The sequence below is a fragment of the Zingiber officinale genome, chromosome 6A (assembly GCF_018446385.1).
Source record: "Zingiber officinale cultivar Zhangliang chromosome 6A, Zo_v1.1, whole genome shotgun sequence".
Lineage (NCBI taxonomy): Eukaryota > Viridiplantae > Streptophyta > Magnoliopsida > Zingiberales > Zingiberaceae > Zingiber > Zingiber officinale.
Genome location: NC_055997.1, coordinates 93,425,733 through 93,453,132, shown reverse-complemented (window position 1 = coordinate 93,453,132; position 27,400 = coordinate 93,425,733).

The window sequence follows — 27,400 nt, the reverse complement described above, 5'->3', positions numbered from 1 at the left end:
TTGAATGGCTCTCAATCAATTGGGGAGGCTTTGAATAAATTGGTTGATCGATTCAGAGTGCCTCTGTGCTCTTTGGAAAATGCTTGAATTGATTGCCCGATCGATTTAGCCTCTATCGCGCGATTTCCAGCTTCTCAATCGATCGGCTGATCTATTGGAGGTTTCAATCGATCAACTAATAAATTCAGAAGTTCACTATTTGCTCAAAAACTTTCCCAATTGATTGACCAATCGATTGGGAAAGTTTTGATCGATTATCCAATCGATCAAGATAGTTTCTGCATAAAATCGCATCAACCAATCGATTGGCTGATCGATTGAACCCTCCAATCGATTGGCCAATCGATTGGTAAGTAGAAAACTGTGTAGATCTTGAAATTAGTTTTGTTTCATATCCAAGACCACCTCATTTTGATATCTGAGTCAAAAGTTATGGCTTTCGGAAGTTTACTACGTCTGAACTTCCTAGTTCCATGCCAACTCCCTATTGGACTTACGACCGCTAAGTGTTCGGTCAACTTTTGACCCATCAGGACTTTCTCTTTTCCAACTTCTCATTGGACTTCTGATCACCAAGTGCGGTCCTCCTTGACCCACTTAGATTTACCGTCTCGTGCCAAGTGTCCAATCATTCATGATCCACTTAGACTTCATTCCACCAGATGTCCGGTCACCCTTGACCCATCTGGATTTCCTTGTGCCAAGTATCAGGTCAATCCTTTAACTTACTTAGATTTCTCAATACCATATGTTCAGTCAACCTTGACCCACCAAGATTTCCACGTGCCTTGCTTCACTCACCAGGTCTTTCCATCTACCTAGCTTCACTCATTAAGACTTCCTATCTACCTGGCTTCACTCACCAGGACTTTCACCTAGCTTCACTCACTAGGGTTTTCACCTGGCTTCACTTTGCTCTCTCTGTATGTCCTCAAGCAAGGTAGACTCTAAGGTCAATGCGGAGGGATGTCCGTAAATAATTTCAAGTCCAAAATTTGACAACTCCTTCTGCAGTGGTAGGGCTTGTAATACCCACTAAGCTTGTAGGATAAATATATGAATGTGGGATTTTGCCTTAGAAAATAATAGGAAGTGAGTTGAACCAAAAAGGAAATAAAAAGAAATAAAAATAGGAAGAGGTCAAGGATTGAACCTTGAACCTCTTATATGATAATTCATAGAATTAATTAGTAGAAACCAATTGGGATAGAGAGAAGATATTGATAGCAAAGGAGGGAAACTTATGATAAAGGTAAGAGTAAAAGCTAACCAAAAGAAAATAAGAAAAGAGCAAGAGAAAGGCAAATTGCCTTCCTCCCTTTCTCTCCCTCTTCCTCTTTGATTTTTTTTTGCCGAAATGTTTAAAGAGGAATTAAGGGGATTCATTCCCCTTATTTCACCATGAATGATGAGGATAAATAAACAAATAAAAATAAAAATAAAATAGAAAAAAGGGTTAAGGGAGAAGGAAAGCAAAAACTAAGTTTGCTACCTCTTCCCCCTTAACATAAAAGAGAATATGTAAAGGGAAAATTCTATTTTCTCTCATTTTTCTCATTCTCTCCTCTCCCTCACCGAAACCTCAGTTCCCCTCTCCTCCATTTTCGGCCCCAAGCCAAGGTTTTCTCCTAAGAAAACCTAAGATACAAGGAGGACTTAGCAAAGGAATCAAGGGAAAGGAACTAGAAGAAGAGGCTACTTCTTCTTCTTCATACCTTAGATCCACAAGCGAAAAAGGATGTAAGCTTCCCCTCACCTGTGGTACAAGGCTTTTATGTGCTTTTTGGATTTTATGAGGATTTTAAAACCTAGAAACAAGTTTAAGAAAATTCGGCCAAGAAGAGCTTTCAAAATCTAGTGATGTTTAAAACTAGTCTTCATTTCATGATAGATTTTCTATGCTATGTAGAAGGGTTTTTCATCATGTTTTTATACCTATATGATACTTGATCAGTGGGGTACTTAACCCTAGAATTTCGGCCAAAAATATTTTAAGGAGGCTAGGGAAATTATTGTTTTACCAAATTAGTACAAGATTCTCCCTATGAAATATTAAGGATCTTGTATTAGTTTTCTTGCTTAAAAGATATTTGAAACTAAAATAAAACCTCTTATATGTTTCGGCCAAGAAATGGTTTAGGGTTAGGAAGACCTTTAAATTTAAATAACCATGCTCATGTGATAGAATACAAAGATCTTAAAGGATTTGTATGCTTGAATATTGCTAGAATTTCATGAACTCCTTCTTAGGGTTTTTCGGCCATGATGAGATGGATAGCTTAGAAAAGCTTAAACAAAATTTTAATATGCTCAAGACCTCTGTACTATTTAGATATGAAAGTTTTTTAATGCCCTCATGCTTAATTAGGGTGTAGAAAAATTAGTTGCATGACATATAACATGTATGACCACAAGGGGTCCTAGCTTATTCATGAACCAATTTGTATATATGTTTTTTAGTAACTTTTGCCATGAAACTTACTTAGGTTTTTCATGCTTTAGGCCACTTAAGAACCTAGCTAAAGAATGGTAGGTTTCGGCCATGAGAAAAAAAAAATAAAAGAAAAAGAGAAAAAGAAACCTAGAAAGCCTAAGACACAATTCATATGTATACTCATTATACTTGTCTTTATACATGCTATGAAACTTGTATAAATTCTCATGCTTTTAGGCTATTTGAAGCAAGTTTATATTCTGTGAGTTTCGACCAAGTAGGGTTTAAAAGACCTAGAGGCCTTAGAAATGAAACCAAATGTGTTAAAAGTGTTGGTGCGGGTAGCACTAACGGTCTAACCCAGGTTTTGATGAATGACAAATAGGTTAAGTTAGTTATGTTGTTGTCTGACACTTTGATCAAGTGTGCAGGAAAAGTCCAGACAGGTCGACGGGCTGACCGGATGTCTGGCACGAAGTCCAGTTAGGTCGACGGGCTGACCGGATAGCTGGCGAGAAGTCCAAGCGGGTCGATGGGCTGACCGGACGCTTGGAGAGAAGTCCAGCTAGGTCGACGGGCTGACCGGATAGCTGGCGAGAAGTCCAAGCGGGTCGACGGGCTGACCGGACGCTTGGCGAGAAGTCCAGACGGGTCGACGGGCTGACCGGACGTCTGGCAGGTAAGCAAGGTAAGTCACTGGAAGGGAGTGACTGTGAGGACGCGTTCCCGGGAAGGGAACATTAGGCGTCGATCCGGCTTAGATCCATTTCGGATATCTAAGTCGAGATCGTGACTAGATTCCGGTCTCGGAAAGACAGAATCTAAGTCATACTCTTTTTAATTATCTGTTGAACCTTAACTGTGCTGACAATCTGTTTTACAGGATATACATTTGCCTCGGACTAACTTTGTTTTGCAGGAAAAGGGAGTTTTCTGGAACAATGTGGTCCGGGCGCCCGGAGTGGATCCGGGCGCCCGGAATGGATCCGGGCGCCCGGAAGGCGAATTCTATCCAGCCGAGTCGTCGCCACGTGGAGCATCATGGTTTGTGCAGCTACGTCACATTCCAGGCGCCCGGAAGGGATCCAGGCGCCTGGAACAGCATATAAAAGAAGCCCCAGACAGGAGCTTCAGAATCAATTCAAACTGAGAACTCTTCTACTGCTGGTCTTGCTGCTCAACGTTCAGTGCGACGTCAACAAAGCTCCGACACTACACTCCGTTCTTTTCCCTTTTGTCGGTATTTGTTTTCAGTTTTCATTAGCATCTTTTTGTACTTAAATTGTAATTATCCGAATTGCTAGTGATTGCCCAACGAAAGTGGTCAAGGACCACGGGTCTTCGAGTAGGAGTCGTCACAGGCTCCGAACGAAGTAAAACAACTGTGTCTATTTTACTTTTCCGCTGCACTTATACTCCTGTTTTGCGAATCGATATTCACCCCCCCCCTCTATCGAATCTAACGGTCCTACAAAAAGTACTTCTTATGAAAATAGGATAATGTGTTGATTGTTTCACATGCTTGTATGATTTTTCCATGACCTAAATGAACCCTTGAATGTTTCGGTCATGAAGGTTTAGATGCCCTAGAAACCCTAGGACTTAAATTAAATATGCTCATGTCACTCCACATGAAATATGATAGGTAGAAAGTCAAGGTTCAATTGCTATATGTTGTTTTGTGACCTAAAATGATGCTAGGGTATGTTTCGGCCATAACTATTGTATGATGCCTTGTATGAATTTATACATAATGTTAGTCCAAGTTCACATGCTTGTATGCTTGTTTGTAGCCCTAATGAGAACTTGTTAAATTTCGGCCATGACATATGTTAAGGGTTTGAAGAACTTAGGAACTAATTCAAATGTGTCAAATGTGTTTACCTTGTTCCTTGGTAAAAAAGTTATAAATATGATTTAAAGTCCTCCATGCTTTTATGTCATATGGAACCTTGTCTCACACCTTAAGGTTTCGGCCATATGGAATTAGGGACTTGAGGAACTTAGAAACTAAGTTAATCATGTTTATAATGCTTCCTATGAAAATGTTATGATGATAATTTAGGTGCCACATGCTTGGATGTTGTGTTTAACCTAAATTGAGCTCTAAAGGGTTTTGGCCACAAGGGTTTAGGAAGCTTAAAACCAAGATAAATATGATACCATGTTTCCTATGATAGGCTAATCACAAGATACACCCTTATGCTTAAAATGTATGCTTGTGATTTATGACTTATGATATGATATGCATGCTTTTATGATATGATATGCTTTATGTTAAAAATGTGCATGCTTTAAAATGTGATATGTGGTTAATATATGCATGCTTTGATGATATGTTAAGTGCTTAAAAATGTGCGTGCTTTAGAATGTGATATGTGGTTAATATATGCATGCTTTGATGATATGTTAAGTGCTTAAAAATGTGCATGCTTTAAAATGTGATATGTGGTTAATATATGCATGCCTTGATGATATGTTAAGTGCTTAAAAATGTGCATGCTTTAAAATGTGATATGTGGTTAATATATGCATGCTTTGATGGTATGTTAAGTGCTTAAAAATGTGCATGCTTTAAAATGTGATATGTGGTTAATATATGCATGCTTTGATGATATGTTAAGTGCTTAAAAATGTGCGTGCTTTAGAATGTGATATGTGGTTAATATATGCATGCTTTGATGATATGCTAAGTGTTTAAAAGAATGCATGCTTTATGTTATGATATGTGGTTAAAAATGCATGATTTGATGCTGTAATGTATGCCTAAGTGATGCATACTTTTATGAAGTGATGTATGCCTAAGTGATGCATACCTTTATGACATAATGTATGCCTAAGTGATGCATACTTTTATGACATGATGTATGCCTAAGTGATGCATACTTTTATGATATGATGTGTGCCTAAGTGATGCATGCTTTTATGATACATGATATGTATGACATGTATTTTACTTTATATGTGAGTGGCTTGTACCAAGGGTGGGCTCCATAAGCGCCCCGGGGACTAAGGACCTCGTTAGGGATGGGCTCCTAAGTGCCCCTAGGACTAAGGGCCTAGTATGTTTGCCTCGTAGGGTTCAAGACTTGCTACCTTGGACCTACAAGGTTGCGCGCAATATGTAAGTGGTACATAGCCGGGATCCCCCTTATGTTGAGATTATTTTCAAGTATATATGTAAAAGAAAATGGTTTTAAAGATCATGAGACATACACATGTTTTTCGGATACATGTTTTCCAAAATCATATTGCATACACCCTATGATTATGCTATGTTTCATGTTATGCTCTTGATTATGATATGCCATGATAAGGTATGATTACGTTATGTTCATGCTATACCTTATAGACATGTTTCGGCCATTGATTTGTGGATGCTTGATATATAAATTTCGGCCATGGATATGATGATGCCTTGATGTACATGTTTCGGCCATAGTATGATGCTTTGATATACATGTTTCGGCCATGCCTTGATATACCATGATACTTGTTTGTTATGCCATGTCTAGCTATGCTTTATGCAATGCACTATGTATATGTTTCGGCCATGGTGATGCTTGATATGCTATGACTAGTTGTGATTATATTATAATGCATGATATGTTTGAATAGAATGCTATGTTATGCCATGATTAGTTGAGATTATGACTTGTTGATGCATTCTTGATTATGTGTTGATTGTTGGTTTTAGTGAGTAGGAAAGGAACTTACTGAGCCATGAATACTCATAGCTTACTTTCCTTGTACCACAAATAAAGGAAAAAGCTAGATGAGTTAGAGGAGCAGCAGGAGGGGCAACGAAGATGTGTGTGGCAGTGGCTAGGCAACCAAATAAATAAGAACCTGCTTAAAGTTTCTTGAAAGAACTATGCATTGGTATTTTATGACTTGTGATACCTAAACATGTGTGGCTTGACATTATGGTTCCACTGGATTTGATGTTATGATTTTGATGCCATGTGATAGCATAGTTCAAAAGAAATTTAAAAGAAAAGTTTTATTAAAACTATGAAAATTATTTTAAGTCTTCCGCTGTTTTAAAAAGAAAAATTTATACGTAGAGTATCGTAGCCCCGTCCCTTAGGGTAGCAGGGAGGGCGGGCGTTACAGGGCTAATGATGACAGAGATATCAGGGATGCACTGGACTTTCTACTTAGTGCATCTGCCACTTTGTTAGCTTTTCCTGGGTGGTAGAGATTCTCACAGTCGTAATCTCTGACCAACTCCAGCCACCTGCGCTGTCTCATGTTTAAGTCCTTCTGAGTGAAGAAGTACTTAAGACTCTGATGATCTGTGAAGATTCTACACTGAACTCCATACAAATAATGTGCAAAAACCACAGCTGCCAGCTCAAGATCATAAGTAGGGTAGTTCTTCTCATAATCTTTGAGTTGTCTGGAAGCATAAGCTATGACTTTTCCTTCTTGCATGAGTACAGCTCCTAAGCCCATCTTGGAAGCATCATTGTAGATGTCAAAACTCTTGTCGCTCTGTGGAACAGTCAGAATGGGAGCACTGATCAATCTCTTCTTTAGCTCTTCGAAACTCTGCTCACATTTATCTGACCATTCAAATCTCTTGTTCTTTCTGGTGAGGGCTGTTAGTGGAGAGGCTATCCTGGAAAAGTCCCCCACGAACTTCCTATAGTACCCAGCTAAACCAAGGAAGCTTCTGATCTCTCTGACGTTCTTGGGTCTACTCCAGTTGTTGACCGCTTTCACCTTGGCTGGATCTACTTGAATACCTTTTTCAGAAATAATGTGACCTAAAAACGCCACCTGATTTAACCAGAACTCGCACTTTGAGAATTTAGCATAAAGCTGCTTTTGCTGCAGAGTCTGCAGTACCATCCTCAAGTGCGTGTCGTGCTCCTCTGGGGTCCTTGAATAGACCAGAATGTCGTCGATGAATATGATGACAAATTTGTCAAGATATTCTATGAACACTCTGTTCATTAAGTCCATGAAGACCGCAGGTACGTTAGTCACTCCAAAAGGCATGACCACAAACTCGTAGTGTCCATATCTGGTCCTGAACGCCGTTCTTGGGTATATCTCTTTCTTTCACCTTCAGCTGATGGTACCCAGAGCGCAGGTCTATCTTTGAGGATACTGTTGCTCCTCTTAACTGATTAAATAAGTCATCGATCCTGGGAGGGGGTACTTGTCCTTAACTGCTACTTTGCTCAGCGTTCTGAAATCTATGCACATTAGCACGGATCCGTCTTTTTCTTAACGAACAACTCTGGAGCTCCCCGGGGTGAATGACTAGGGCGGATGAAGCCTTTGTCAAGTAACTCCTGTAGTTGTTCTTGTAACTCCTTCAGCTCTGCTGGAGACATGCGATACAGAGCTTTTAAAATCGGACCGGTTCCAGGAACCAATTCAATCTCAAATCCACTCATTTATTGAGAGGTAGTCCAGGTAGATCTGCTGAGAATACTTCGGGATATTCTCAGACCACCCGAACCCCCCTCTTTCTTACCTTCTTTCTGTTCTTCTGCACTTACTTGACTGGGGCTCCGGGCTCCCTACTGTCTTGTCTTCTATCTTGACTGGCTTGAACTCTATAAACTCCTCATAGTGCTTGTTGGTGATAGAACTCTAACTGAAAATCTGCCCAGCTCATCTGATCCGCTGCTCTCTTGGTCTTTATCCTCTCCCACCACATACGAGCATCTCCAGACAGGCAGAAAGAGGCGCACTTGACCTTCTCGACTTCTGGCCAGTCAAGAAGCTCCATAGTGCTCTCTAGTGTTTTAAACCAAGCCTGGGCATCCCAGGGCTCAGTCGTGCCTGAGAAACTCTCTGGTTTCAGCTTCAGTCACTGTATAAGACAAGCTTCTGGTCTCTGGGGTGCTGTGACGGCTCCCTGGGTAGCTGGTGGAGTCTCAATTGCCACTGGAGCCTCTGTAGTGATAGCTAGAGGAGGGGAAGGAACTGCTGGCTGGTTTGCCATCAGATTGGCAATCACTTGCTGCTGTTCTGCTACTTGTCTCTGGAGTTAGGCAACAACTTCAGAGAGATTAAGCTCAGTTGATCTAAGCTCTTCGTCCTCCTGATCTTGGTTCTCAGTATGAACGGTACGGGGACATCCTTTTTCTTAACATCTAATTATGCAAAGAAAAAGACTTGGTATCCTCTCTCTAACCCTTCTAATCATACATAGATATGAATAAAGAAAAGGGAAACTAAATCTTCTATCTTACTTTAGTACTAAAAAAAAACAAGTACTCTATACTGCAGTTAATAATAAGGAAAGCAGAATAAAGAAAGGATTTAAATACTTTCTTACTTGGAGACGACGAGGATGATGCTGATGTGTGTGTGATGCTGGAGAATGGAACATTGCTCTGATACCAACTGTAACAACCCACCCTTCTTACTACTACTACTCTCTAAGGATGATCGTTACTTAACTACTAACTCTCTATCTAGTGTCACTGACGCTATTATTAGCAATACTTAGATTTATCACGGTTCAGAGGAATTCCTACCGAAAAATTTCGGCAGAGTCTCCCCTGTACCAGTGACCAAATCTATAATACACAAGATATATACGCAGCCACATGTGGCTGGAACACATTTTATTCACAACCACGCAGTAATAAATTCATACTATAACCAAAAGACTAGACTAGCAACAAGAACTAAACACAACTCCCAGAATAGGACATAAATAAGCTACAATACGAATCAAACTCAATCACAATCACATAAACTTCATAACAGTATTTAAAGAAAAGAACTAAAGCATAAACTCTAATCATTAGGTCCTGCAAGCTTGCTAGCACTCTCTGGATCTCTCCATAGTCCAATCACCACACACATTCATCATCACCACCACCCTGTCGCCTCCCTTCATATCTTAGCTTTTCCTTTATCTGCAGTAGGAGGAAAGAAAAAAAGATCTATAAGCGAAAACGCTTAGTAAGTACTAATCTATCTCACAAAAACTCGAAGTGCATAAAAGTAATGCAATAATACTGAAACTGAAATGCTAAAGCAAATCTGCATGTGCTCATGGTATACAGAAAATGAAACTGAATACTAAACATGCTCACTATCTAATAGGATAATAAGAAATGAACACTGTAAGCTTAGAATTAAAGAAACTAACTTTTTATTTATTCTAAGCATAAAACTTATTATATTTTCTTATATATCCTTGTAATAGAAATTAATCTTTTAATTTCTATCTTTTACTTTCTTCTTCTTTCTTTCTTCTTTTTTTCTTAACTTTTCTTTTCTTCTTCTTCTTTTTCTTTTCTTCTTTGGGCCCAGGCTTAGTACCATCTTTGTTTTGCGCGCTCTCTAATAGTGACTGGGGTAGCGAGCCTCCAGCCCTATGAGGATAAAGACCTCGGTCTTACCAGGGCCAAGACCTCGGAATTGGTCACCTGGATTTGTTTAACGACAACCTTGGAAGTCGGGTACTAGCCTCTTACTTTAATTTACTTGTTATCTCTTTTTAACTAGACCTTGGTCTTTTTTTCTTTTTACTCAGTTTTCTCATAATCCTTTATTAGAGTTTATTGGAATCCTTTAGATATACCTAACAAGTGTAGGATTACAATTAACTAAGCATGCTATATAAAAACAATACAAGGGAAACAAATCTAGACTCTCTCTAAGCATGTTATAAAACAAAGCAACAGAAAAGCAAATCTAAACTTTCTAAACATGCTGTAAAACAAAGGAACAGAAAGCACATCTGAACTTACTAATCATGCTCTAGAATAGAGCAAAAGAGAGCTAGTTTGAACTTTTAAAACATGTTGTGATAAAAGCAAAAAGGAAACTAATCTAACCTCACTAATCATGCTACAAAGTAGAGCAAAAAGAAAACTAATTTGATCTTGCTAATCATGCTACAAAATGGAGCAAAAGAAACTAATTTGGACTTTCTAAACATGATGTAAAGTAGGGCAAAATAAACCAACTTGGACTTACTAAACATGCTGTAAGATAGAGCAAAAGAAAACTAACTTGGACTTTCTAAACATACTGTAAAATAAACCGAAAGAGAGCTTATTTAGATTTCCTAAACATGCTGTGAAATAGACAACTGAATGCTACTTTAAACTTCCTAAACATGCTATAAATAAAGTAAAAGAATGCAACTTCATGCTTCTTTAACGTGCTATAAAATAGGCAACAGAATGCTACTTCAAACTTTCTAAACATGCCATAACTAAAGCAAAAGAATACAACTTCAGGCTTCTTTAATATGTTGTCCATGCTTCTAAGAATAGCAGGAAATAGATACTTATATGCTAAAAAGCAGGGCTGCTCATGCTACTAAATCGACGACAAGGCTAAATCTGAAACTGTAAACAACTAAAGGCTGAAAACTGAAATGCTAATCAAGGGATCTGGAACACATGTTAGAGTAGCACTAAAAGCTAACTAAAACTGAAGCTAAATAAGAAGGAACTAATCCCCAACTAAAAACTAGGGTTCAGATCAAGAAGAAGGATCAATGTTCATTCACTTTCATAACACTAACGGTAAGGAATAGAACCGATTCAAGAAGAAGCAACTCCAGCAATAACGAGAAGGAACGATTCTAGCTATAACAAAAGAATCAATCCATAAATTTCCCTAACGATTTAAGGAAACTCCTAACAAACTCTTAGAAACTTCTAGGGTTCATGCATGCATAAAAAAAACCCATTGAACAGAAAATCTGGATTCCTTAAACATGCTTCAACAGAAATAAGGCAGAGGAAACAATTCTTGGGAATTACTCTTAAACTTCAAGCAATCAATTCCTAAAGCATGCTACTGCCACATTAAAAAGAAATAAGCGAACCTCATATAGAACTCTCTAAGCATGCTATAGAATGCTACGGCAGAGATAATAGGAAGGAAACAAATCTCGGAAGTTTTCCTTAATCCCTAAATTTCTGCACATGATCCAAACAAGAGAAACTATATCCCTAGCACAATAAATTCGGCATAACAAACTTAACCTTAACAATTCGGCTAGATAAACATAGCATAAAAGAAAACCCTAGCATATGATTCCACTCGACACAGCAAAATCCGAAAGCAAAGAAATCAAATCGAAGCTCGGAGCAACTCCTACCGCAGGTGAGTAGTACTTACCGAGGGTTCTTGGACTTACAACCGAGGAGAGGAAAGGGCTTCTAGGGTTGCTGAGATGCTTGAGTTCCTGACCTCTTCTTGTGCCTATGCGTCCACCTTGCCGAGAGGAACGTGAAAAGATACAAAGCTCTCGGATTTGACTGTCGGCGGCCGCCGGAGAAACCCTAGCCTTGGCTGCAGTTTTTGCCCGAGAAGAGCCGGCGCCGTCGCGAGAAGAGAAGAGATTTTGAGAGAAAATTTTTGGTTTTTCTGAAAATAAAAACCTAATACCCTTTCTTATATTCGGGTTTAATCACAACTACACTTTAATACCAATTCTCTCCATAATAGGTTGACAAAGTCCGTGTAGCTCAGCTGGTTTGGGCCGGTTTTGCTTAAAGCCCAGCTCATGGGTTCGAATCCCAGCTGCGCACTTTTATTCCCCTTTTATTCAAAACGCTCTAACTATAGCTTAAATATATTCCACCTCCTATATAATCAACAAAGCTTTCGTAGACCGGTTGGTTAGCTGCGCTTTGACTAAGTCAGGGCTCGCGGATTCGAGTCTCGGCTGCCACTATTTTCCTTCCTATTTATTCTTATTCCTAACTACTACTAATATACATATTGCTCCATATATAATTAACAAAAACTCGCTGGCTCAGCTGGTCGAGCTGCGTCCGGTTGGGTCGTGTTTGACCCGAGGTCACGGGTTCGGGTTCGAGACCTAGCTTCAACACATTTATTTATTTTTTTTTTAAACTTCTTCCTCTTGGTAAAAATACCAAATGAACTCCAAAAATTACATAAAAATACTCTAAAAATTTCTAAAAATCTCTAGAATATTTTAAAAGCATTTCCAAATATTTTTATGGGCATTTGGAACTCGAAATAAGGAAAATTGGATCGTTACATTGTAAAGATTATAGATTACTACCAGTTGGATAGGCTACTTTACTGTAGTCATGCAGTAAATCTAGACTTATGTGTACAGTTTTATAACAATCTTATTAAGATTGATGACCTGACCTATTCCACTAGAGTTGGTGGGAAGGACTTTCAGTTTTTTCCCACTCTGCTGTATGATAGCCTAGGACTTAGGAGGTCTGGTTGTCCATTTTTGTGCTACCCTAGTAGGGATTTGTCATTTGGCGAACCCTACTCCCATATTACATTAGATACTATCTACATGTATTTTTTTTTTTGGAGAAGAGACTACCTACAGTGACTGACTTTAGGCCACTTTCTCTTAGGATCCAGGATTATATCCTATACCGAGTCATGACTACCTGCATTCTGTCGATCACATCTCGCGATTTTACGATGATGCATCCATCTCATTCATTTTTTCTGTATACACTATGTCAGCATCTTGACATCGACATTGCATTACACATATTCCACAATGTTATTCATGCATCCAGTCTCGTCACCAGGCTGCAGGTTCACATGCCATATTTTGACATATATATTCTCAGCCATAAGGGTAGATATGACGTAGGGTACAACCACTTTCCTTGGCGCATATGATGAGATTGGCTACCATCAGTTTGCATTAGTGCATATAGACATCACTACTCAGGGGGGACTAGTTTGGAGAGCAGGACCATAGCCAGATATACCAAGCAAGGTTGAGGACGATTTCCCACCTATCATTCCAGACAAGGGGGAGGAGTTACCGACATTCACAGAGGAGGAGCTCTTATGACATCCTCTGACTCCGACTCAGCCCTCGACCTCGACCCATCCCTCGACCTCACTATCTATCGAGGATCAACTAGTTTGACTCGAGGAGTCCTCTACATAGCTCAGGAAGTCAGTCTCGGATGGATTCAGCATCATTCGGAGAGAGATGACCACCGTCTTCTCTGCTCTCCGGGAGGAGATAACCACTGGTTTTCAGCAGATCCTACTGACTATGCGAGCACCTGAGCAGCCTCCACCTCCAGCTGATGATTAGCTCTGACTTTATTTACTATACAGTGCATGTTTTGGATTATGTAAATATTTAAACATATACTATTTGCCACTTTTTACCTCTATTGCTTGATTAATCTAGGAATGTGTTTGATAGAATAGGACTGCCATTTTGTTACTTTCTTTTAAAATAGTTTAAAAATTCTAAGGAAAAATCTTTACTTTTATTTTCTTAAAATTCTCATTTCCTTAGACTTTCAAAATTAATTTTAGCCTTAGTCTAGATCAGATCCATAGAAATCATGTTCCTATAAATCTAGGACTTGAGCATCTCATAAATACACTAGGACTCCCTTGATTGTGTATTCCAAAACTTAGAATGACGTGAGATGTATAAGTCATTTACCTGGACTTAAGATGCTTATATTTGTGCATCAACATAAGTTTGGGCAAGAAATACCTAATTACAGTGATCAGGTTAAGTAATTCATCTTAATTAAAAATTAACTGGACACAGATATTTAACTTGACTAACCAAGTGAACACTGCTATCTTCTGATAATTAGTTAGTAACTACTAGTTAGACATGAAAGGACAATTTCTAGATGTTTAGATTATTTTTAATATCAGATTCAGGGGGAGGATATTTAAAACCAATTTTCAAAATAATTTTAATACAAAGTGTCTTTGAAAACCACTTTATATATACATTGAAAATTGTTTTCAAAAATGCACATATATTTTTTAAAAAGTCACTCTTTTTGAAAATATTACTTTTTCAAATTACCTTAAAAAATATTATCCTTGAAAATCATTTTGTAAAAGTACTTTTCAAACCACTATCTTGCTATGTTTGAAAATTACCTTGAAAATTATTTCAACTTTAAACTTTACAGTTAGTTTTGTAACAGTTAGCTTTCAAATCTAGTATACAATTTCTAAACCTTCCTTGCACAAATTCTGGAAATATTTATAAAATACAAGTGTTTTGAAAACTATTTTAAACATACATTGAACGTTGTTTAAACTTTGGAAAGTTTCTTTTAAAATGGTTTACAAACATACATTGAACATTGTTTTTTTGGAAAGTTTTTTTTAAAATGGTATATAAAAGTTTTAACTACTGTTCCCAGTAATTCTGAAAGTTTCTCTAGTGTTAAATTTTTTTTTGTTATTCTCACTAATTATTTTATTCTTTTTTGATGAATGTCAAAGGGGGAAGGTTAGGGGTCAAGTTAGAAAATAAACGAAAGTCAGAATAACTTAACCCTAAAAATAATAAAGAGAACGAAATTAACTAACTCATTTTTTGCTTCTCTTAGAATCATTTTGTGTGTATTTTCTTTTTCTTTTCTTCCTAACTTAACTCAAGTTGTCATTGCATCAAAAAGTGGGAGATTGTTGGTGTGATTTTCACTAATGATCTAACTCAGGTTTTGATGAATGACAAGTGAGTTAAGTTAGGTGTTTTTATGATCTAATTGCTTTATTGAGTGTGCAAGAATTGATGAGCCCAACAAACCGGATACTAGGCAGAAATCCAGCTAGATCTGCGGGACTGGATAGCTAGTACGAAGTCCAGATAGGTCAACATACCGACCGGATATCTAGCAGGAAGTCTGGTTGGGTCCGTGGGATCGGACAACTGGCATGAAGACTTGGTGGGTCAGAAGACTAGTCAAACTAACTGCATGATGGTAAGTAAAGATAAGTCACTGGAGGAGAGTGACTTTGTGAGACGCATCCCGGTTGAGGGACAATAGGCGTCGGTCTAGGTTAGGTCCATTTTGGATTCCTAATCTGAGACCTTGACTAGTTCCTAGTCCTGAGAGGACAGGAACTAATTACTACTTATTTTTCACTGTGCTAACTTTATTTTGCAAGTTAGATATTTTAGCTTTGGACTAACACAACTTGCAGAGCAAAAGGAGCAAAAAGTCTTCGGATGAACAGTACCCAAAGGCGCCTTCAATGGTTATGGAAGGCCCTTCGCACTATTCATGGAAGGCGCCTTCCCCAGGATAGAATTCAGACCTCATTGTGGATAGGAGCCAAGCTATTCGGAAGTACATTTCTCATGTTGGAGGCACCTTCAATGACTATAGAAGGCGCCTTCCAAGATCTTTATAAGGATGCTCTCCCAAAGCTTCAAACACAACTTCTATACGAGTTTCCACGCGATCCTTTGGGCTTCCAAGTACTGCTACTTCGTCCTCCTATTTTGCTGTGAAGTTGCTATGCCCAACAATTATTCCAAGTACTTTTGATCGCGAACAACAAACAAGCATTTAGACTTCAAGTCTTACTTGTCGGTAATGAAGTTATTTTGTTATATTTAATTCTGCATAAAGGAAAGTGTAGCCTATTGCACTTTTCTATTTCTTATCTTTATACTTGATTTCCTCTTCCGGAGGTACCGAAAGAGGTATTTTAGTGGATTATCCATTGATAAATTTGCGGGACCTAGGTCTTGGAGTAGGAGTTGTTGAAGGCTCTAAACCAAGTAAATCGACCATATTTCTTGTGTTCTCTTTTGTACTTAATTTTCATTGTGTGTACTTTTGATTTCAAAACTGAAAAGATTAATTTTCAAAACCATATAATTCAGCCCCCCCCCTCTCACGTACGACTTGATCCAACACCTACAAGTGGTATCAGAGTAAGGATGCTTCAGAAGGACTAACTACCTATCGAAGCACAAGAGATGGTCCGACCAAGTATCTACCCGCCTAAGATTGAGGGGGAGTTCATTATTTGGAAAAGAAAGATGGAGGTATTCTTCAAAATGGACTTTAAGTTATTACTAATATTGCAATATGATTTTGTAGTAGCAAAGGACAAAGAAGAATATTAATGGACCAAGAAGGAGCAAGCAAACTTCCTAGAAAATGGACGAGCAGGATTCCATCTACTGAGTGTGCTACCTCTGCAAGAAGCCAACAGAATCGGTGCCTACGAATCAACAAAAGAACTTTAGGAGAAGTTCCTGGAGCATCACGAAGGTACGTCCAAAACCAAACTAGCAAGATGGGACCTGCTCCGGAACCAGATTTGCAACCTCCGATTGGAAGAAGGAGAAACCATCACACACCTCCACTCAAGAATCAAGGAGCTCATCATCGGACTCACGAATCTCGGAGAAAAGGTAACCACCAGAAATTCACTAAGGTACACGCTTAATGCATTTTCTAGGACCCCAGAATGGTCAACCCTAGTAGATGCGTATTTCATCTATAGGGACATAGAGGTAAGTGATTTAGAGGAGTTATTTTCAACATTTGAGATTCACGAATCTAGAAATACAGGTCTAAGAATGAAGACAACACGGAACATTATCCTTAAGGCAAAAATTGATGAACAAGAGTTTGAAACATCCTTTGACGATGACGAGAGGCATTCATGGTAAGGAAATTTAAAAAGTTATTTAAAACTAATAAGTTTAATCAAGTGCAGGGTAAAAGAAGGAAAAGAAGAGTAAGATGCTACCACTGCAATGAAGAATGACATGTGAAAGATAACTGTCCAAAATTAAAGAATAAGGACAAGGACAAGGACACAAGCAAAGACAAGAGACCAACCCAGAAAAGGCACAAGAACCTAAAGGCAACATGGGATGAAACTTCATCAAAATTAGAAATCGAAGCCTACGCCAGACTTGCACTGATGACAAGCCACCAAGAAAAAGAAGACATAACAAACTCTTCCTTAATAAGCATCAAGAGCATCGATGAAGGGGGAGCAACGTCAGAAGAGAGCAGCTCTATAGGGGGAGTCACAGATGATAAAATCGACAAGGTAAGTCAAGTACGATCTCTACCGCCTGATAAGTTATTTAAATTTATAAAAATCCTATCTAAAACTTCCTATAAATTAGAAATTGAGATTAAAAATTATTAAAAAAACCATGATTTAAAAGGAACCCTAGCAACATCTTGTCGATTGGAAGATTTTGACAAACTAAAGACAGAAAATGAAAATTTAAAAGTACAAATTCAAAACTTAAAAAATTCTGCATGTACAAATGTTACTCTTTCAAATTTTAGACTCAATTGGCACCTTAGATATTAGAAGGGTAAAATTAGAAAAATATTATGTAAATATGTTCCTAGAAATTTTTTGATCAATCCGGCAAGTAGAAACCTATATTGGATTCTAAAATCTTACTTAAATTAAATGCATATCTTACTTTTAAATTCAATAAAAGTTTTTTATTTCCAAATAAATGGCTTTACATGATTTATATTAGAAATTAATTAGAAGTTAATTTTTTAGAGAAATAGAATTTCATCACTTATCTGTAAGAAAATTTTTAAAATTTTCTGACCGTTAAATTATTTTTTATAAATTTTTAACAAAATTTACATTTTTCTATTTAAAAATAATTTTCAAAGTATTTTTTTGCAAACTTTATTTTTCTATGAACTCTTATCATGCCAACGATCAAAATTAAATTTTTTTTGAATTTTTTGACTGTTATATTATTTTTTCTATGATTTTTTCTTCAAAAATCATGTTTTAAATATTAAAATTCTATTTTCATTCAATTTTTGAAAAATAGTTTTTCTTTAAAAAGACTTGCTCTATTACATCTTTAGAAAAATTTTCACGATTTCATAAGCTTGGAAAGTATTTTTAAACATTTTTTTTTTAAAAATTAACCTTTTTAAGAAAATAATTTATTACTAGTTAAATCAATTTCACAATTTTGTAAAAAAAAATTCACAACTTTGAATATTTCTGCTTCACTATTATACAATTTTTTTTAATTAAACATAATTCTAATATTATTTTTTTCAAAAATTGTTTATAAAATGCAAAACTCCATATTTCCAAAATTTTAGCTTGATGATTTTTCTGGATGATAGTCACTATATTCTTATCCCTTAGACTTTATTTTAAATTTATTTCCAAGTCATCTTAAGCTTACCCCTATTTTTAATGTGATCAAAGGGTGAGAATTAGATGTTAAGTCTAGGGGTACATTTTTTTAAAAAAAATCATGTACTTGTTATTTTTACTATTAATTGATTTTGGTTTACCCTAACTTAACTTGAGATTGCTCATATCAGAAAGGGGGAGACTGCAAGTACCCCGTGGTAGTTTTGATGTGATCAACCAAGTTAAGTTAGGTCCTGTTATATTTTGATGCCCTGCGTCTGAGTGTGCAAGAACTTAAGAGCACAGGAAATCAAGCGAAAGACGCAACTAGCAAGAAGGATGATACGGGAGAGAGTCGACGGGCTCGGTGCATCTAAGGAACGAGGTGCCGTGGAAGAGTACGTTGGCGGACGAGAAGGAAGCGCGAAGCAATTTTGAGGAACGAGAAGCTGGAGCAAAAGGTTGCTCGGAAGGTCGAAAAATGGGTTCGGGTGAGCCCTATTCCGGATGACCGAAATCACCCAAATGAACAAAGTCAGAGTAGAAGACCCGGACGAAAAGTCAACTAGAAGTTGACTTTGGTCTGAGCGCCTGGACCCAAGGCATCTTGGGCTCACTCCCTAGTCGAGCTAGTTCAGTCCTGTCCAGGCGCTCGAACCAGAAAGTTTATTGCAAAGCCACCTGTTGCGATCCGATACGACGTGGATAAAATTCTATCCACATCCAGGCGTCTGGAACCCTTCCAGGCGCCCCAATTAAGACTATAAATATAACCCTGATCCCAGTAGCCAAATATAACACTTGTTAACAATTCTTTTCTTGTTTAGCTTTGTAATTGAGTGTTTCAATTGATGTAAGAGGCTTCTTCGCCTGAAGGAGATTGAATAGTGAGCTTTTAACGTCTTGGATTAGCAATCCCTTGATTGGAAACCAAGTAATTCTCGGTGCCTCTTTTTCTTTTTAATTAGTGTGTTAATTCCTTTTATGCAAGTGTTAGTTTTAATCAACCTGTAAAGATCGAGAAAGGTGTTCATTTTTTGTGCAAGACAATTCACCCCCTCTTGACGGCCTCCAAGGGACCTACAACATTGACTTTAGGGATCTAAATAAGGAGTGCCCCAAGGACTATTATCCCTTGCCCCACATTGATCATGTGGTGGACTCGACCTCCTGCTGTGAATTAATATGCATGTTGGATGCATATCAGGGGTAACTATTAGGTCCCACTGACCAAAGAGTCCAGGAAAATGTTGGTGCAATTAGCACCAATAATCAAACTCAAGTTTTGATGAATAACAAATGGATTAAAATTAGATGTTATGTTTATCTAATTTGTCTACAAAGTGTACAGAATATGAACTTGATGAGTCTAGAGGATTGAAACATCAGACTGAAGTCCAGTTAAGTTGATAGCTAGTACGTAGTCCAGATTGGTTGAGATCTGGCAAAAGGAAGTTTAGTTAGGTTGACAACTGTCTGAAGTTCAGATTGGTTGAGATTTGGCAGGAAGTCTGGGTAGTTCAAGGGACCTGACATCAAGAAAGTCTGCGATTAGTAAGTGGAGGTGAGCAACTAGAGGAGAGATCCAGTGAGAACTCGTTCCCGGGTGAGTGAACAGTAGGCGTTAGTTCGATTTAGGGTTTCATCGAAACTTGAAATTAAGATGAACAGTCCTGAGATTGTCAAATATTATTTTTCTTTATGTATTATTTGTTGGACTAACTCTATTTTACAAAAAGATAAAGGCTAGAAAATGAGCATCCAGGCGCCCAGACTTGGTCCGAGAGCCGGAGGTGGTCTGGGCGCCCGGAGGTGGTCTAGGCACGTAGGATGGGACCGAGCAGGCAACCTCAGGAGTTGAGGTGGTGCACGCTGATTCACCACCCTACGTTACAGTCCAGGTGCTTGGATGGGTCTGGGTACCCGGAGAAGGATAAATTTGTTACGGTCGATTTATAGCTAGAGGGGAGGGGGTGAATAGCTCATCGCGCTTCGTGGACTTGCTTCATGATGATGATGTGCAGCGGAATACTCTCAAAGCAAGCTCCAATGCTAACAATATGGATTTACTTGGTATCCACCTCAAGAAAAGGTGACTAATCTAAGGATCCAGTCCTCACTCACTCATCCACTAATAAAAACACTCCTTCTCGGTAACTACCGGAGGCGGAGAAGCCTCATACAAGTTATCACACAAACAATACAAGAAGAAAGAAATACAAGCTAATACAATATCAACTCTTACAAGATCTACAATGAGAAACCCTATCTTGCTTCTCCTTCTTGTGCGGATCGCCTCTTGACCTTGGAAGTGCAACAACACTTAGCTCCAAGAAAGCTTTAAGAACTGGCGTGAACCTATGAGAATGATCGCAAGAAGTGGAGAGGAAGAGATCTGCCGAGTCGCTGCGAGGAAGAAGGCTTTAATCACGACGCTTCCTTCGCAATGGTCACATCCCAATTGATTGACCAATCAATTGGGGAGGCTTGAATCGATCGATCAATCGGTTCAGAGCACCTCTGTGCTCTATTGGAGAAGGCCTGAATCGATCGCTCGATCGATTCATCCTTTATCATGGCTCGCGCGATTTCCAGTTACCCAATCGATCGGCCGATCGATTGGCGGTACCCAATCGATCGGCTGATCCATTGGGCAGCTCTCTATGCTCGTGACAATTGCTCCCAATCGATCGGTCGATCGATTGGGTCGCTGCTTGTAGTAACACTCTCCCATTCGATCGGTTGATCGATTGGGCTTAGGTCAATCGATCAGCTGATCATTACCCCAACCTTGAATTGCCTAAACTCAAGTCTAAGGTTCCCAAACCCAACATCCGGTCAACTGTGACCTGTTGGAACTCCTCATGTCTAGCATCCGGTCAACCTTGACCTGCCGGGACTTCTTCACCAAGTGTCCAGTCAATCCTTGACTCACTTGGACTTTTCTCCTCGTGCCAAGTGTCCGATCAACTTTGACCCACTTGGACTTACCATCTCGTGCCAAGTGTCTGGTTCTCTATGACCCACTTGGACTTCCACCAGATGTCCGGTCACCCTTGATCTATCTGGATTTACTCGTGCCAAGTATCCAGTCAATCCTTTGACCTACTTGGGCTTCCCAACACCAGGTGTCTGGTCAACTTTGACACCTGGATCTCCACGTGTCTGGCTTCACTCACCAGGTCTTCCCATCTACCTAGCTTCACTCACTAGGACTTTCCATCTGCCTGGCTTCACTTACCAAGAATTTCACCTAGCTTCACTCACTAGGATTTCTCACTGCTTGGCTTCACTCACCGGGACTTTCACCTGCCTAGCTTCACTCACTAGGTCTTTTACCTAGCTTCACTCACCATGATTTTCCAACTGCCTAGCTTCACTCACCAGGTCTTTCACCTGGCTTCACTCACCAGGACTTCCGCTTGCCTAACCTCCAGTCAGGACTTTTCCAATCAAGTATCCGATTAGCCCTTTGACATATTTGACTCTTTTTCACATCTAACTGGTCAGTCCTTGACTAGAGGGAAATTGTATCAACAATCTCCCAAATCAGATGATTGCATCTGCAATCTCTATGTATTGTCAAACATCGAAACCCAAATATCAAGACTCAAACTTGAGCCAACTCAAGCTTAGTCAACTAGGTCAACCTTGACCTAGGGATATTGCACCAACAATCTCCCCCTTTTTGATGCTTAACAATACCTTTAAGTTAGGCTAATCCCATAACCTCAACTTTCCTTCATGTCAATGCATGAATGAGGGTTTCCTTCACTCTCTCCCTTTCCAAGAGAGCATTCTCCCCCAAACTTTTCTAGAGGGGCAATGAAGGTCTAACTTAAACCCTACATTCTCTCCCTATTAGCACACATCAAAAACTCTCCTCCTAAAGAGTTACTCAACGTTGTTCACAACCTATCATGTTGTTCACAACACCACAATGAAGGTCTCATACCCTTCATTGTCTTCAATACTCACCCTTGAGCATTAACCACTTCACAATGCTCATCCTAGAGCATTCATCATTCCAACAATAAAGATATTCGATTTTCCATTGTTTCCCCATGCTCAACCTTGAGCATTTTTCAAAACGAAGGTTTTACCACCTTCTATGGTTTCAGAAAAAGTATTTCCATGTTTTTAAAGAGTAGCTCCCACTAAAAACATACTTCAAACTTCTGTCATTGCACCAACAATGACTTAAAATCTCTAAACCTTTAGGAAACCCAAATTTAGAAGTTTTGAGGTTCAAAAATCTAATATTGAAACTAAATCTCACCTAAACTTCAACTTAATCTTCCTTAACCAATCCATCTTTGTTTTCATCATGAAAACTCCCCCTAAATATATACAAATGTGTTTCAAGGGATTAGAAATGGTTACCTAAACTAAAAATGATTTAAAGTGTTGAAATCAGACATTTACAGTCAAAAACCAACTTTCTCAATCGATTGAAGTTGGGACTCAATCGATTGAAACCATTCAATCAATCCACTGATCGATTTCGCAAGCTTCTATTCACGGGAAAATTTCTTGAATTGATCCACTGATTGATCTAGCCGAGGTTGAATTGATCGGTTGATCGATTCAACGAGCTTCTGCTCATGATAATACCTTTCTCAACCGATTTCCTGATCAATTGAAATACTCCAATCGATCGGATGATCGATTGGAGGTCTGATTTCCTAAAATTCAATTTCAGTGAAATTCAGAAATACCCTAAAAATTATAAAAATCATGAAACTTCTTGTAGACATTATTTAGGGTATATACTATCATGAAAAAATAATTTTCTAAGAAAATACATTTTATTTTCAAAGATTGACATGGAATTGGAAACTTATAAAAGCTTCAATATTTCTTTCAAGTTTGTGTCTAACTTTTCAATAATGATTACTATCAAAAGATAACCTTCAACAAGGTTTTCCAAAGTATATTTAAAATAATTTTCAAAATTAATTTCCAACCATGTTCTTTGGGTTCAATGCACATGACTTGTACATTAGCTTTCCCAATGATTAGAGTACACATGACTATGTGTTTAGATGAAATCAAAACTCAAATAGATGCACTAAATTAACATCTTGAGTCTTGTTCATCATCCTAATATCTCACTTACATTTAATGTACACTAAAACACATACAAGTCACCTTATAGTCTTTGTGAGATGTAAATTTTAGTTTTGCCCTAAACTAGGGATCATGCATATCTATCTAGGTATTATAGAAATTATGAACTATTAGTACCCTAAGGTTATTTTAATGTGATCAAACAAGTTAAGTTAGGTCATGTTGTGTTTAACCTTGTGTCTAAGTGTGCAGGAGCTTAGGAGCACAGGAAATCGAGCAAAAGATGCAGCTAGCGAGAAGGACGGCATGGGGGAGTGCCGACGGACTCGGTGCGTCTGAGAGATGAGGTGCTGTGGAAGAGTATGGTGGTGGATGAGAAGGAGGCTCATGGCATTTCCGAGGGACGAGAAGCCGGAGCGGAAGGTTACTCGAGAAGGCTGGAAATTGGGTTCGGGTGAGCCCTATTCCGGATGACTGAAATCACCCAAGTGAGCGGAGCGGGAGCGGAAGACCCGGACCGAGGTGAGCAGAACTGGAGCAGAGGGCACTCGATCAAAAAAGTCAACTAGGTTGACTTTGTGGGTCTGGGTGCCCGGATTCATTCCGAGCGCCTGAAACTCAAATATTATCATATTCAACGTGTACTTTGACCGACATGTCGGGGATAAATTTCTATCCCACTCCAGGCGCCTAGAATCCTTCCAAGCACCCCGACCAAGGCTATAAATACACCATTGGTTCAGAAGCTAAATAACAGCAAACATCTTGAGTAACAACACTTATATGCTTTCAGTTTTCATTTAGCTTCTTCTTTTCTGAGCTTTCACTGTTGTAAAGAAACTTCTCCACTTGAAAGAGATATTAGTCCGTTCCACTTCCTTGGATTAACAACCTCCCCGATTGTAACCAAGTTAAACTTCGGTGCCTCTGTCTTTCAGTTTATTTCTTATTTTGTTTATGCAAGTGTTCTTTTAAGTCCAAAAAAGATTTGTTCTGTTTTTGTGCAAGGGCTATTCAACCCCTCTTCTAGCTGGCCAATGGTCCTAACATGAGCATCCACCTAGGATGTCACTTGTTAGCAAATGTCATTGTCCTTAATTACAAGGAAATTGAAATAATGCATGATGAGTTATGACATACATCAAAATAAATGATTTTCAAAAGAACGTGTATTATAGTTACTGTAACACCCCACCCTCCTCACTACTGGTCTGTGAGAACGGAGCGCTACTGGACTACTAACTTTTTTCTTAACTAGGGTTGTTCACATGTAAAGATCAATACATAAATTCTCTAAATATGCAATTAACTAGCAGTAGAAAACTAAATGACTAATCTACACATACTACTCAAGTATACGTTCACATCTAAATCTACATATCAATCTAATCATGCTGAAATATATATATTAATCTAAACATGCATGCATCCATTATACAACTCAGATGATAGGTCTAATGTGCATAATAATGTAGGAATTCTAAGTACATAAAGTCATCTTATGAATTAAATTATCTACATGAATAAACAATCCCAGTAGTCTAAATACAAAATATCTTAATAAAATCTTAAACTAAATCCCAAGGCTTCTATAGTCCAGGCATCACACATCCATCCACATCTCCTCATCGCCTTCCTTTACTATAGCTTTTCCTTTGCTCTATCTGCAGTAAGAGGAAAATGCAACTATAAGCAAAATTGCTTAGTAAGCGCTATCTAACTCACAAAACTCGAATATGCATGTAACTGGAAGAAATCTAAAACTGAATGCTCAGAAAGAAATACTACTCATACTCATCTAACAGCAATGGAAACAAAGCATACTGGAATGCTAAACATGTAAAGCAAATCTAAACAAACATGCTAGCATAAAAGAAAACTAAACTTGCTGGATTTTAAACTTATGTGAAGCTTGTTTTACTTGTTTAAAAAAAACTTATACTTTAATACTTCGGAATAATAAGTTTAACTGAACTGATACATAAGCTGAGTTAAACTGATGCTAGCCTAATGCTGAATCTGAACTGTATTCGCGTAACTGATTTGTGAAGTTTTGAAAACTATTTTCATAATAGATAAAAATAATAATCAAACTGGTGATGGGCCCGACAACTATACTTGCTATGTGTGCATCCCTAACTAGACCCGAGGTAGCTAGTCCCGAATCCAGTAGGGTTTACTAGGTTATCTAAACCTAGGGACGACTATGGGAGCCCAACCCAAGGACAACTAAGAGTCCAGCACAGTGCCACTGATAAAAGTAAAATACTGATTCATAAGCTGATTTATCTTATCTTGCTCTTACTAGGTCATATGAACCTAGGGGCGACTATGGGAGCCCACCCATTGGACCGTAATCCCATATGAACTGAAGCAAGACTAAGCATGCTATATATAAGAATTGTAGATTAATTAAAAAAAACTACACTATAAGCTTAATTAAAATCTACAAATCCAATTAAGCTACCAGAGATCTAATTGGATCTTCCAATGCTAAACCATCAAAACTGCAATGCTATACGATTCAAAATCTGCATACAAGCCCAGTAAAAATCTGTGTACAAAGCTAAACAACACAATGACCCAAAGAGCCAAAACTTCCATTGACCTGGCATTATCGCAAATCAAACCCAATCCACAAGTCACAACAGACTCAATGAATTCCATTGTCAACAAATAAAATTCACAACCAGCTGCGCTAGTAAACAAAAGCAAAATTCGATCAAGACTTGAAACATCTACCACAATCTGACCGAAATCTTCATGTGCCAGAAAAGAACCGGAACAAATCAAACCCCACCTATCTGTTCAAAATTTAGGAAATAATAAAGAGAACAAGAGCAGTACCAATCAAACCTAACTATCTAATGAAGAAATTGAACCAAAGCCTTCGTCCGAGGGGAAAACAGAGGAAACAACAACGTCATCGCCAAAACCCGTTCTGAAACTCAATTCAACAAGAAAAACCCCACAACTTACACAATGGTACCGAATTAGAATGCATCTCAGTCAAGCATTTTAACAAACAGATGTCATACAGAAATTCGAAGCATCGGCAACACGGAAGGAAACGAATCCGACTCAGTCGCAGCCAACCGAGCACCACCAAATCACGATGAGAACGCTCTGAAGGAAATTGAGCCCATCTAACAGTATGCACAAACAAGAGCAACTGTGAAACCTCTGGCCGAATCAAAAGACAATCGGGAAGAATCCAATCGAAGGAAAACCACAAAGAAACTCATAGAACAAAGCATAGCATGCTGGAAACCGGATCCTCAACATATCAAAATCGTAGAACACAATCAAACTTCAACAAACTCTGCCGAAATCTGGACACCATATAGAAACTCCGATAAAACCAACATCAGGCTGGAACCTCACGAGAACACAATTCACTGCCACACCTCAAAGAGGACATTCATCAGAAAAAAGAGCAGCGCTGAAATCTTGAGTTAGGTCCAGGACATCAATGAATAAAACGAATCGTGACCCTTGCCATCAACCAACTCACATTATTCTTTGAATTCAAAAAGAACTAGATCCGAAAACTATTCTTACTGCAAGTGAGAGCGCTTACTTGCGTTCTTGGATTCGCTCCCGAAGAAACTGCTAGGGCTTCGGATGGCTCAAGATTCTGGCTCTCCCTCGTGCCCCCGAGCTCTCCTCAGCGAAGAGGTCGTGATGGTGTAGAGGACCCCTCGAAGAGCACCTTAAGCCGACACCAGAGAAAACCCTAATCTTGGCTTCGGTTCCGCTCGAGCAGAAGCACCGCGCACGCGAGAGGAAGAGGGAAAAGGAGAAAGGAAAAGCTAGGTCACGGCAAATCCAACATTAACTCATTCCTTTTATAATCCAATATTCTGTTAACTATCTTTAAATAAATTTTCTACCTTTTTATTATAAAACATCCGTTGGAACGCTTGGCAAGTCGCGTTTTGACCGGGTCAGAGGTCGCGGGTTCGATTCCTTAGCCGAACCCTTTTTCTCCTATTTATTTCCTAT